The following is a 13,103-nucleotide window of genomic DNA, read 5'->3' on the forward strand; positions in this document are numbered from 1 at the left end:
GGTACAACTATAAAATGACAATACTCAATTTTAATCTTAATTTCTTCATTTTTAAATATTAAACTATCAAGCTCTGAAAAACTAAACTTTAATTTAAACTTTAACTTTAATTTCAGCCTTTGCAATTTGATAATTGCACTAAGCCATATAATAAATATGGTTTTATTTTCATTAATCGTGCAACCCTACACTTTCCGCAAAAAAAGTACAAAAGCTGTCACTGGGGCGGTACCTTTTCAAAGGGTACTAATATGTACTTTTGAGATACCAATTTCATTTCGCCGCACCTTATGACCAAGTCCATACACCATTACACGAGTCCAAGGGGCCTTATATAGAGAGGAACTAAGAGAAAAATACACATGTGAGCATATAGAGCATTTAGACAGAAAACGTCCATATTAAAAAAAAAAAAAAAAAAAAAAAAAAAAAAAAAATATGTACCTTTTGAAAAGGTATCGCCCCAGTGACAGTTTTGTACCTTTTTTGAGTATACCAACAAGTGGTGAGGTTATATAAATGTATTGGGATATGGGTGCTAATTTCATTCTTCCCCCTGTCTATCCAGTCTTAATGGGCAGTTGGGCACTGGTCTGAATCCAAGCAAATGACAGTACAAGAGAGTTTGTCTGTGAGGTCTAGTCTTTCTCAATGTGTGTATTTGGTGATTTGATACAAATACTCTTGCACTGAAACAGAGGCACACTGGAGAGAGACTGTAGGTTCAGGCTGAGAGGAGAGCAGGTGAATGGAGGGAAAGGTTTGGCTCTGTCAGTTTATTTGGTCATGGCTTTCATCCACCTCACACAGACCGTCAGAGAACTGACAAGCCATGCAGATGTGGGCCATCAGTGGATCCAGAAATACAGAACATGGCCCAAGTTGCCTTTTAAAAACACTTATGAATAATGTAGTCATCATCATTATTATTTTTTGTTGAATAATTTTGTTGTACCATAAGTATTATTTTAATGTATTTTTTATGGCTTAATGATGCTGTTTTTCATCAAAGTAAGTAATTATTGGGAATATACTGATTAAATGTTACGTGTGTACTTTTTCTATTTTAAAATTAGGCCCTGTGCCTACAGGGGGATCGTATCATTTTCTGATGGGAGCAAATCCACCACAGACCCACTTAGCTATATTGTTTTATAAGTTACAAAGTTACAATGTCTACTTTAGCGCACCATGGCTGATATACCTTTTATGTACACAAAACAACAGTAAGGCATGTAATCAGTAGAGTTGAAGGCATCAAGGTTTCTCTAAATTGAAATTCCAAAGAACATGTCCTCTCGATTCATTTGAGTATTTCTTTGATGGGTCTTTTTCAATTGCTTTCAAGTTTTATCAAGTGGGCCTTCCTAGAGTGCCTCATACTTCTTTGCTGGCCAGAAATAATCCACTTTAAGGTTAAGAAGGAATTCCTGCACATTTCTGTCGAAGCTCCTATTGTCAACACATGCTTAAGAGCCTATGCCATCTGAAACTTTTTTCTTCTCTTCAAGGATGTTAGCATTAGCTATGCTAGTTGATGGTGATGATTCTATATTATACCCATTCCCTTCTTTGAGGATTAGGTAAGGCATCTGATCTGATTACGTTTTTGATTTATCAGCCGAGTACTTGAATAGACAGATTACTAAAATGCTTATCCTTAGTTTGCACTTTTTTATGAGAATGTACTAATCTGTATCTTTGAACCCTAAAGCATATTTTTAATATGGACATTCTTCTTGATTTTTTTTTTCCATAATTAAAATTCAATGCGTCTTCACTGCTCCAGAGACTCTTGTTATATCAATTTGAAAAACTCTGTTGTGGAGTACATCAGGTAGTCCCTACCTCAATTAAAGCCGTGCTCATGTCAGTGAAAAGTGGGTTGTTTTGTGTCTATTTGTAGTGTTTTCGTGTTGCCTGCTTGGCTGGCCAGATGTGAGGAGGAGAGGTATGGAAGGTCAGGGCTGCTGAGTTCACTACTCTTTGTTGTGGAGCCTCACACTCAGTGAACCAAACCACTGGCCATGGAGGTCAACCACAGCATTGATTCCTGCCGCCTGTCAGTGTGTCAGAGTGCATGCGAGCATGTATTTCAGTGGAAAAAGACCAAAGTAGAAAGACATGAAAGGCCTGTTTTGTTTTGAATATTTGTAATGGCCCTCCAAGACTTTCTCTGCATAAAGATTGTGTAAACAGCAAAAATAGAGTGAAGAAAGACAAGAGTGCAGTGAAAGTGGTCTGCCTGGATAGTGTTGTAGTGTTGAAAGTCATCTGACACCATTCTCTCTTTAATATAGATAGCTTTTCTCTATTAAATAGGTAAAATAACGCTTCTGAATTAAATCAGTCAATTCACTTTTGATTTAAATATACTGAAAAAGAATACGTTTTGGAAAAATGTATGTTGGTTTAGTGTTCTAGATTGCCGTGTTGAAATTCTCATGCAACGCCTCATGTTTTAGCAGCCGGTTGTGTTTCTGGCAGATGATGACCTCTGATGTGAGCCAGATGTGCTTGTGTGCTCTTTAAATCACATGCAAGTTGAGTTTAATAAGGATTATTGCCAGATTTAGAGTGTCAAAGCAATTAACGCCTACATCATCGTCATAAGATTTTGGAGATGCTAATGTGCTGTTAGGTCTACAGCTTTGGCTACATGTTGAATCAAGCTTGCTCACTGTAGGAGACACAGCTGAGTGATTCATGCTCTTTTAGTCTCAGTAGCTTGGATGGACTCATGAAACATAGTCAAAATACTAATTTATTGTGTTTAAAAGTCACATTATTCATCTGAATGCAGTTTTATTGCTGCCAAAGTGTCTGCACGACTCTGTTTGCACTTTGCTTATACTCAGAACTTGTTGGTGTGTTAGCAGCCTAAATTTTTAAAGTTTGGGAAGACCAGCAGTGTTCGAAATAGTGTACTACCATACCTGTCTTACCGTTTCTACAATGCATAGTATGTATGTTTGGAATTTCCAGATGACCGTGCAGTATTACATCGGTCTTGACTTTCCTGACTTGACTTGACTTTCCATTTCCGATGAGACAAATTAAATTTATGAGTGTATATATATATAATGTGTTACCTTTTGTATAATTTTTTTAATGTATAAATAGTAGGCAGAATACAGTATATGTTGTGTAGTATCCAGTACGTAGTAAGCTAGTATTTCTGAAGAGAAATCGGAAATGCACCCTTGAAAGCTCTTCTACAATGCATACTATGCCCACTATACAAACTGTGCATTTTTTGGTATTTATGTAATTTCCAGATGACCGATCGATATGGTATCCCACAATACAATGCATCTAACTTGATATTTCATTGTTTAGAAGATCTGATTTGAAAGAGATTTGTTTGTCAAGTGAGACAAAAGTGAGAAATCTGATTAAAATGCACACTTCTGATGCTCTTCTGATAAAGAAGCCTATTTTACATCTGCCCCTTTAAAAAGCATGAACCACACTAATCAGAATAACCTCTTCTCTATATGCCATCATTTGTCTTAATAAAACTATTGACTTTTTAATAGCTTATTCTTGCCCTGTGCCATTAGCCCGGATAGCCAGGACTTTAAATATTAAGCAGGCTTTACAAGATTTGATGATATGTTTAGCAAACAGCACACAGCCCACATTTCTCGATCTCCTGCTGTAAATGAAAAATAGCCTATCTTTCAATAGGAAAAAACGCTGTTTCAAGCAATATCGCGAATCTTGATTTGGACTCGAGTGTAAATGATTTAACATGGCATATAGATTTAATCTGGTTAAGGTCAGTGTCTGTATGCATGCATGGTGTCTGGGGGTTTTCTGTTCTGCTGATAATGGCGTGTAATCCAAAGAAAGTGATTTATGGTCTGAATGTTGCAAACATGTCGATGGCCACACTGCAGTAATACTCATATGTTATTCCCATGTTTTTAGAGCATGTCCAGCACTTGCACTTACTCCCTGTGTGTGAACTAGACTTGTCCAGCTGGTAAAAATTTAAAACATTTTCTTCTCCAGGGCCTTGAAGGGTCAAGAGAACACCCAGTAATCCCCTCTCATGTATCTTTTTCTTTTTTTTTGAGTTTGTAACAAACCACACCTTTGTTGGAACGGGGCCTCAGTACAAGTATCGCTGCAGGGACAGCAGTGAGATCTGACTTTCAAGGCCCTGTCAGACTTAAAATAGCTTCTGCTTTATTTCACCCTTTGACCCTTGGCTCCCAAACATGGACATGCAGGAAAAACACTGAGATATGTGATACATCAAGGCTCTGGTGAAACTCCAGAGCTGTGAGAGGGAGGCCCAAAATGGTGATTTTGCAGGAATGAAGGAGGTTTTTTGTGGGGCCAAACACCATTGCTTGTGATGAAGAAGCTTGTCCAGAATGAATGTGCTCTGGTATGTTCCTGAGTCGTTGGTTGTGATGCACTTCTCTGTGCACTCTTCATTTTGAAAATGCTGAAACAGTTCATATTTATTTATTTCTGGACACAATATGACACTTTGACAGTGCTTTACAACTATAGGACAGGAAGAGCTAAATAAACTTATCACTGCATCTAAACCAACAACATGTCTGTTAGATCCTGTACCCACTAAATTACTGAAAGAGTTGTTACCTGTTTTTACAGTGTCTGCACTGGCTACCTGTTAAGTTCCGTATCAGCTACAACATATTATTACTTGCCTATAAGGCCCTTAATGGGTTAGCTCCTGCATACCTAACTAGTCTTCTACCACGCTACAATCCATCACGCTCCCTAAGGTCGGAAAACTCTGGACTTTTGGTAGTACCTAGGATAGCAAAGTCCACTAAAGGAGGTAGAGCTTTTTCGCATTTGGCTCCCAGCCATAACTGACAAGTCACCACTGATAAGCTACCACTAAATATTGTAGAAACTCAATTTGCTGTAAAGTTGCTTTGCAACGATTTGTATCGTGAAAAGCGCTATACAAATAAACTTGAATTGAATTGAACTTTGGGGTCTCTTTTGGTTGACTAATTAAGAATCCAATGTATTGTGTCATTAATATTGAATGAGGACACATAAAACAAAATGTCGCTGGGAAAAGAGTTATGTCTGGCCTAATGCATTCTTGACATTAAGATGAGAATTTATATTTGAACCTACATTCAACCTCAGCTAAACCATTTGTAGAGTTTTCCACCTTATTTATTGTTTAGTCTGCTGCCAAGATTCAGCTGTGAGCTCCCTTCATTCAACTATTCTATGGCTCAATGAATTTAGTCAAAAATGTATTGAAAATTCCATTCATGCGTATAATGACTTGAATACCTCTTTAATGATAAGCATGTTTTTAATTTCATAATGGCAGGGTGTTACAACAGTCCTTGAATAATAATGAATAAAAATATTCTTAAAGGGGTCATATGATGTTGCTAAAAAGAACATTATTTTGTGTATTTGGTGTAATGAAATGTGTTTATGCGGTTTAAGGTTAAAAAAACACATTATTTTCCACATACTGTACATTATTGTTTCTCCTCTATGCCCTGCCTTTCAGAAACGCATCAATTTTTACAAAGCTCATCGGTCTGAAAAGCAGGGTGTGCTCTGATTGGCCAGCTATCCAGTGCGTTGTGATTGGCCGAATACCTCAAGCGTGTGACGGAAATGTTACGCCCCTTGCCATATTGTGATGCCTTGTCCCGGCCGGCAATAGTATCCAGCTCCCAGAGCGACGAGACAAAAACATTAAAACCCATTATAAACGAGTCAAACAGTCCTCCATAAAATGCGCTGGACACATCGGAATATTTGGGTTGAACTGTTCTGGAACAGTGTTGTAAATACAACTTAACCACTGATTTCTAGTCCTGTCCTCTTTTGGAAGGCCAAACAAAGTAGTTTCAATTTCACAATGAAACAGCGTCAGACACCGCGGCCTTGAGTGAGCGGAGGCCGGAGGCCTAGAGTGAGCGGAGGTCGGCTTGAGTGAGCAGAGGTGGGCGGGCTTGAGAACGGCGCGGCCGGGCGGGCTTGCAGCAACCACATGTGACGACCCCGGGCTGGACTCAGCCGATTCGGCGATCCACAACGCGAAGTAGGGCTGTGCGATATTGAAGAAAAATGTGATATGCGATACCTTGTTAAAAACGGCAATATTCGATATGCGATACGATAAGTGTGTAAAATCAATTTAAATTATATTTTAAAATATTTAAAAATGAAAATTATATTAACATCAATGTGAACATATCAAACAAAAAAATTAATGACTAATTTTATATCATTGTAACTTTGCTTTCCACACACTTTAAGTACTACTTCATATACCACAGCAAAAACTATAGTCTGAGAAAGTTCAAACATGATTAAAGGCAAGTGAACAGGGAGTAAAAAAAAAAAAAAAAAAGAAATACACAATTTACAAGCACAGATAAAATAAACAGTAGTATTCAGGTACAGAAATGTTATAATTAAGTGTGAAATAACACTGCATAGTGTTCACTGTATGAATTAAATTTAGATTAATCTTTGTTATAGATGTTTTGTTGTTTGATTACCATTAGTGACATATTCAGCAGCACGTATTTATAGGCTGCTGTCCCTAATGTCAAGCAATTCTCTGCTATATGCGTCGAACTAGGTTTAAATACGTTTTAGGTATGCGTGGTTGACTCTTAACTTTTATAAAGAATATCTCTTTGGATTTGAGACTTTAGTCTTTGCAACTTTACTGATCTTCTTTATGCACCAAGAGCTTGTAACACTCCAAAGAGAAAGGAAAAATTGAAATCGCATCATATGACCCCTTTAAAAAGTAAACCTTGAGTAGTCTGACATAATCTTTTAATATTAGTATTTCTTAGGCAAAAATGTATATTTAACAAAAACTGTCTGCTTGTTAATGCTTGAAACCTCACGTGTGCCAAGTCACGTGATGCAACCAACAAAATTAGTAAGTCTCTTAATTTTAGATATCTGATATTTCAGTTGTATTTGACAAGGCAAGGTTAGATCAGGTTGTAAAATGTGATGTGGTGTGACTTCAGAAAATTTGTGATATTTATAGTGGTTTCACCACATATTTTTATAATGTAAACTTTTTTTTACAATTGTTTTTCAAAACTTATGAATGCAAAAAATATATATTTATAAAAACTTATATGCGATTTAAACTAGATTTGAAAAATGTTTTCCTTTTCTTTATTGTGGACATTGAGTGGCATAGGCCCATTTGGCAGTTTTATTCATAGAGACTTTGTTCTGCAGTTTGTTTTAATTACCTGTTGACACTGAAGTTGGACCATTTGTCTTTTATCTTTTCCTAGAAAATATGCATAATTTAGTTTGCTTTGTTTTTACATAGATGAAATGGCGAAGTAACAGTGGGGACCAAAGTGTCAGATACTGATAGATTTCTTTTTTTTTTTTTTGATAGAGTACTGATAGATAGTTTTTTTTCCCCATTGAGTGAAGCTCATTGATTAACTTGGAGATGCTCCACATAGCCAATCAATGCAGGGGGGCCTCGCTGAACCGTGTCCATGGAGACGTTAAAGAGTGGGGGCCCTTCCACATTATTTGGGATCCAGGTTATTCAGTCCTTGACCTTGAAAACTTGGCCCCCTGCATATAGCCTGGACTGGAAGAAGGGTCCGAATGCTCGATATTTGAGTTTGAGGCTTTCAGGTTAAGGGGTCATGAGGTCAGCACTAATGCACAGTTGTATTAATGATTGACCTTCAGAAAATGGGGGTAAAGAAAAGGCTTGGGGGCAGAGAGGGTAGAAGGGGCAGAAAAAGGAAGGGAATGAAGTCAGGGACCTGTTTGAGAGAGATAACAGAGATGGCCATGAAAATGCATCCATCACCCAGCGGCTAAACCCATCTACTCTTTGTGCATCAGCGTGGCCGCGTTGACTGAGAGTAGCTGGGAAGGCAATCGGTTGGGGGTGGGGAGCGGAGGAGAGTGCAGATGAGGATTGCCCTGGGCAGGCCAGAAGGATGCTGCATTGCTTATTCAACAGAGGAAGATCTTTCAGAAGATAGAGGCCCACCAATCTCCTCAATGAGGCTCAGTCGAGCAGCAGGACTTGGTCAGGAGATAGCTAATTTAGTGAACAGTGCAGGCGGTTACAGGGCTGGATGACAGACGGCTTAGGTGAGCCATGTGTGCGGAGGGAAGGATGTATTGGAAGGGGGAAGTGCTGCACTTATACATGATCAAAGGGGCAAGGGGCTGTCGCATATGGCGCATGCTGGAAAAAAATGGAAGGAGAGAGATGACTGTGTTGTGAAGTTATCGTTGTTATTTATCTTCACTTTTTTGAAGGTCGTAAAAGAAAACATCAGCATATTACTTTACAGGTAATACATACTTTGGCTTTTAGGAAATCTAGGTCGCATATTGTCACAAGGTCACATGTATTACATATGCAATTTCCTGGTATACTTTCATTATTCTAAAGTACATTATTTAATAACATATCTCTGGATACAGAATTCATCTTCTTGCAGAGTTACATAATCGGTCACTTAATTTTGAAGGGCAAATTCTATCGTTCTTTACTTACCCTTAGAGCAGGGTGCGAATTACAGGGGCTTGGGGGTTCTTGATCCCCCCCTGATGGACATCAAAACTAGATTCTAAAATGTGCAGATTCAGTCGAGTGATAAAGTTTACCCTCATTAACTTTAACTTAATTTTACTTAAAAATTAAGATAAGGTAAAGGTGCGAATAATTATGGGGGGAAAATATTAACAAATTTAACGCAACTGGCCCAGACCTGTCCATTATCGTACCTGCAGTTGTTGACGAACATGATGCAGGACGACTGAATGTGTGATGAAGCCTGTTAGAATGCAGTTATATCAGTCTAAAATTCAAGATATGAGGGCAAACAATGCCAATGGATGGGTCTGTTTTATATTTGTATATGATATACTTTAGCAATATCACACAACTCAAGCAAGACAGCTGATTCCCCCCCCCCCCCCCCCCCCCCCCCCGCGCCTTATTGTTACATTTTAGACACAATATGTCAATATTGTCTGTTTTTGTGCAATTTCACCAATGAAAATATTACCTATAAAACGCTATCTAGCAGAATTGTTGCGCCTCTCTGATCAACACGCAGCAGTGTTTCATTATTGAATGAATCCACGGTTTTAAATTAATCGAGTGAGTCAATGATTCAGTGAGCCATCCATAAAGATGATCCATAAAGTCACTTATTTCATTTCTGAATGAATCAGCCATTTGAACGAATCAGTTGAATGAATGACTAAATGACTCACTCATTAAGACAACGATGATGTGCCAATTAATTAATCTAATTAATTTGAGATTAATTTAATTAATCGGCACAATGTATTATTAATTAGATTAAAAATTGTAATATATAAAACATACACAAAATCATGTTCATTTACAACAGACCTCCCCCCCCCACCTTTAATTTTTTAGGTTTAACTTCTGCTTTAAAAAGCATTATTTTTGTTTTTACATTGTAATGTTACAATGCTATAATGTAAAGTTATTTCAAACCTTTTTTGCACATAATATAGCATACATCGTTACATTCAATTTATTTGTTTTCATAGTCTTTAATATGTACATTGTTTGTTGGACAACATTGGGCAGGATGTGAAATAATAATAATATTTAAAAAAAATAAATACAGATAAAAAAAAAACTGTATGTGAAATGACAGCATTCATACTATGGCATTAAAAAAATAAATAAAATAACTACACTCATACTACACAGGTTCAAACTATAGAACATACTTTTTGTATCGTGATTTCAGACACACCTTGAATTGTTTTGGATGGTTTGCATATGTCCAATGTAAAGCAGTAAATGTTTTAATCCAATTTATGTGTATAAAATGTTTTGAAAATGTGTATGGTGAAGGTCTTTCAAGGCAAACACTAATATTTTTCAACCAAAAACACATTCGTGTGGACATGGTCTGGACCATTCCTTTAATAGTAAATCGGTTCATATTGGGAACATTTTCCCAGACAGAAGCCTTTGGAAGTATTTCATGCCTTGGGAAACACTAAATCTCTGCTGTGGCTTCACCCTTCAGTGCATTCGTTTTGCCCGTAAACGAACATCTTTGGTGAGGATTGACTTGGCTGGAGGGAGGTGAATCCGTGTATCATTTGATCATTCGTTTTTTGATTTAATGTTGAAAGTAGAAAAATGAGAAAATGGCTCCTTTTTAATTTTTGTAGTTTTTTCCCAAAAAACGAAAAACGAGAATTCAGCTTAAATTTTAGTTTTTCGTTCATGGGTGGAAAAATGAATAAACAGCTTGAATATTCGATTTCTACACGTGGGCGGGAATTAAACGCCCCTTTCTGCTGATTGGTCAGCCGAATATTAAACCGTGCCATCATCAGTTCTTCTGCAGTATCACGCAGCAGAATAATAGTCCTCCACTGCTGCAGTTGTACGGATTAATAACCCATTTTATCAATTTCATATTTTTCTCATCAAACTGACTAATGAATAGCTCGACAATCTAAATGAAGCCTTTTAAAAGACAAGTATTTGCTGTGGTTCATATTTGTGGCATGCGTCAGAAAGATGCTCAATGAGACCGAGACGCGCTAAATCATTCTGTTGTTCTCTTTATTTTTCAAAGGCATGACATTTTGTAGTTATTTTTAACGTAACGTTACACAATTAAAAATATACATTTTACCTTATGACTATAAATGACAGAGTATTAAGTTATTCCATTTTACAGTAAAATACTGTTAAAATTATGGTTTTTGGAGGTGAAAAAGAAAAAGTCATTGTATAATTTACAGTGGAAAACTGTAAATTGACACTCCCAGAATTCCCTGCATGACACTTCATATTTTATGTTTTTTCGTTGAAATAACTGCCGGTATTTTACCGTAAATGTCACAGATTTTTTTTTTTACAGTGTATGTATCATGATAAAAAAAGCGACTTTACAGTCTGGAAATACTTTAGGCTATAGCAAATTATTTTGCGGACCCCCTATCACTTTAAGAACTGCTGGTCTACACAGAAGAAAGAACTGTCTAGACTCTGACCCTGTATGAGTTGTGTCGAGCTATTCATTAGTCTGTTTGATGAGAAAAGTATGAAATGTAGTTGCAATAAAATGGGTTATTAATCTGTACAACTGTAGCAGTGGAGGACTATTATTCTGCTGCGTGATACTGCAGAAGAACTGATGACAGCACGGTTTGATCTTCGGCTGACCAATCAGCAGAAAGGGGCGTTTAATTTACGCCCACATGTAGAATTCGAATATTCAAGCTGTTAATTAATTTTTCCACCCATTAACGAAAAACTAAAATTTAAGCTGAATTCTCGTTTTTTGTTTTTTGGGAAAAAAACAAAAACACGAAAAAGGAGCCGTTTTCTCATTTTTCTACTTTCAATATTAAATCAAAAAACGAATGATTGAATGATACACGGATTGAGGTGGGTGGGCATCTTTTCCATCTTCCCACTAATATTGGAACCGACGTGGTGACACAATCGACCGTAATGCGGAGCCTTTAACTTTTCTCCTCCCCCCTCAGGCTTTTAATTTCACCAGTCCATCACTGCGCCTCCTGTCCATTCTCAAGACACATGTGGCATGTATGCTTTAAAGTGGGGTAATGTATACATTATTCATGTCCTGCCACCAAAGGTGCTCATTAAACTTTACATGGCATGCACCGAAGACAGGGCGGTATTAAATGTGTTTCTTCACGAAGAAATGTCAGGTTTCACAGACAGATCTGGTGCCATACAACTTTTGAGTGGCTTTGATTAGCTGGAGCAGAGTGGGATGGCTTCGGTAACATTTCCCTTGTTTGGTTGACACTTGTGAACAAAGGCCATGTGTGACATGATGGGTCTTGGCCATTCTGATGCGTATATTACATGTCAATTGTAACGTTAAAAATGAATTGCCTCGGTGCAAATGCCAAAGAGGAAATAATTTGTCAGAAAGGACAAGTGTAGTTTGTGGAGGCACTGAGGCCTCAGTGCATGATAGAAATAAAAGTGTTGACTCAGCAAGCTTGTGTTAAATAATGCACTGTGATGTTTGCAGAGAATGATAGCAGCTATAGCTAGTATTTGTGAGGAAGCTAACATTGTAACTCTCAATGTTAGAGTATGATAACATGCAACAGTTATTGTTATGAAAACATTCATATGAAAATTAATAATAAACCACTGACGTTATGACATGGTGGTGTTAATGTTTAAGATATTTTGAGCTCCAATCTCTATTAATATTATTAAGATTTGGAAAAAAAAAACTATGTATACAGAAATAAAGTTAGGTGGTGTGACCAACGAAGCACTGTGGCGATATTATTTAATAGCAAAGAACCCCATAGACTCACATGACTGTGTGATGAGAGTCAATATGTCAATAATTTGACCTTTTTAATGACAAGGTTAGTTCAGGTTTTAAAATGTCATGTGGTATGACTTCACCAAAAGCATAATATTTTTTAAATAATAATTCATGATACCTGTAAAATAATAATAATAATAATAATAAAAACTGACAAATAAATAAATAAATAAAAACAATTTTGTAAATAATGTTTATGATGTGTACACTCATATATATTAATTGTGTAATATATTAATTGCCATTAAATGTAAACTTTTCTTGAAAATGGTTGTTCCAAACTATATGCAACCAACATGAATACAAACAGTACATTTATTCTTTTAAAATATAATTTATTATTATTATTATTATTATTTTAGTCTTTATTTTTTTATGGACGTGCTTATTTTTCATTGACACACATGAATTATTTTTTTATTTTTTAATCATGGGCACTCTTTTTTTGTCATTGACCCCTATGTATTGTTCAGTCATATATCAGCCTGGATCCTATGTATGTATTGTGGGAAACAGACTCCCATCAGATATATTCATGAAAGACACATATCAATCACAACAAAACTGTCCATAAATCTCAGTACAAAATGGCCCTGGATCGAAGACTCTGTAGTCTTCTGATACACAGACCAGCTATTTGAAAACTGCCCTGTGGGTAAATCATACATGTTTTCTTTTCTGAGGAGTGATTCATATATTAATAATGCAACATTTAACCCCTCTGCA

The sequence above is a fragment of the Sinocyclocheilus anshuiensis genome, unplaced genomic scaffold, assembly GCF_001515605.1.
Source record: "Sinocyclocheilus anshuiensis isolate Anshui unplaced genomic scaffold, SAMN03320099.WGS_v1.1 scaffold936, whole genome shotgun sequence".
Classification (NCBI taxonomy): Eukaryota; Metazoa; Chordata; class Actinopteri; order Cypriniformes; family Cyprinidae; genus Sinocyclocheilus; species Sinocyclocheilus anshuiensis.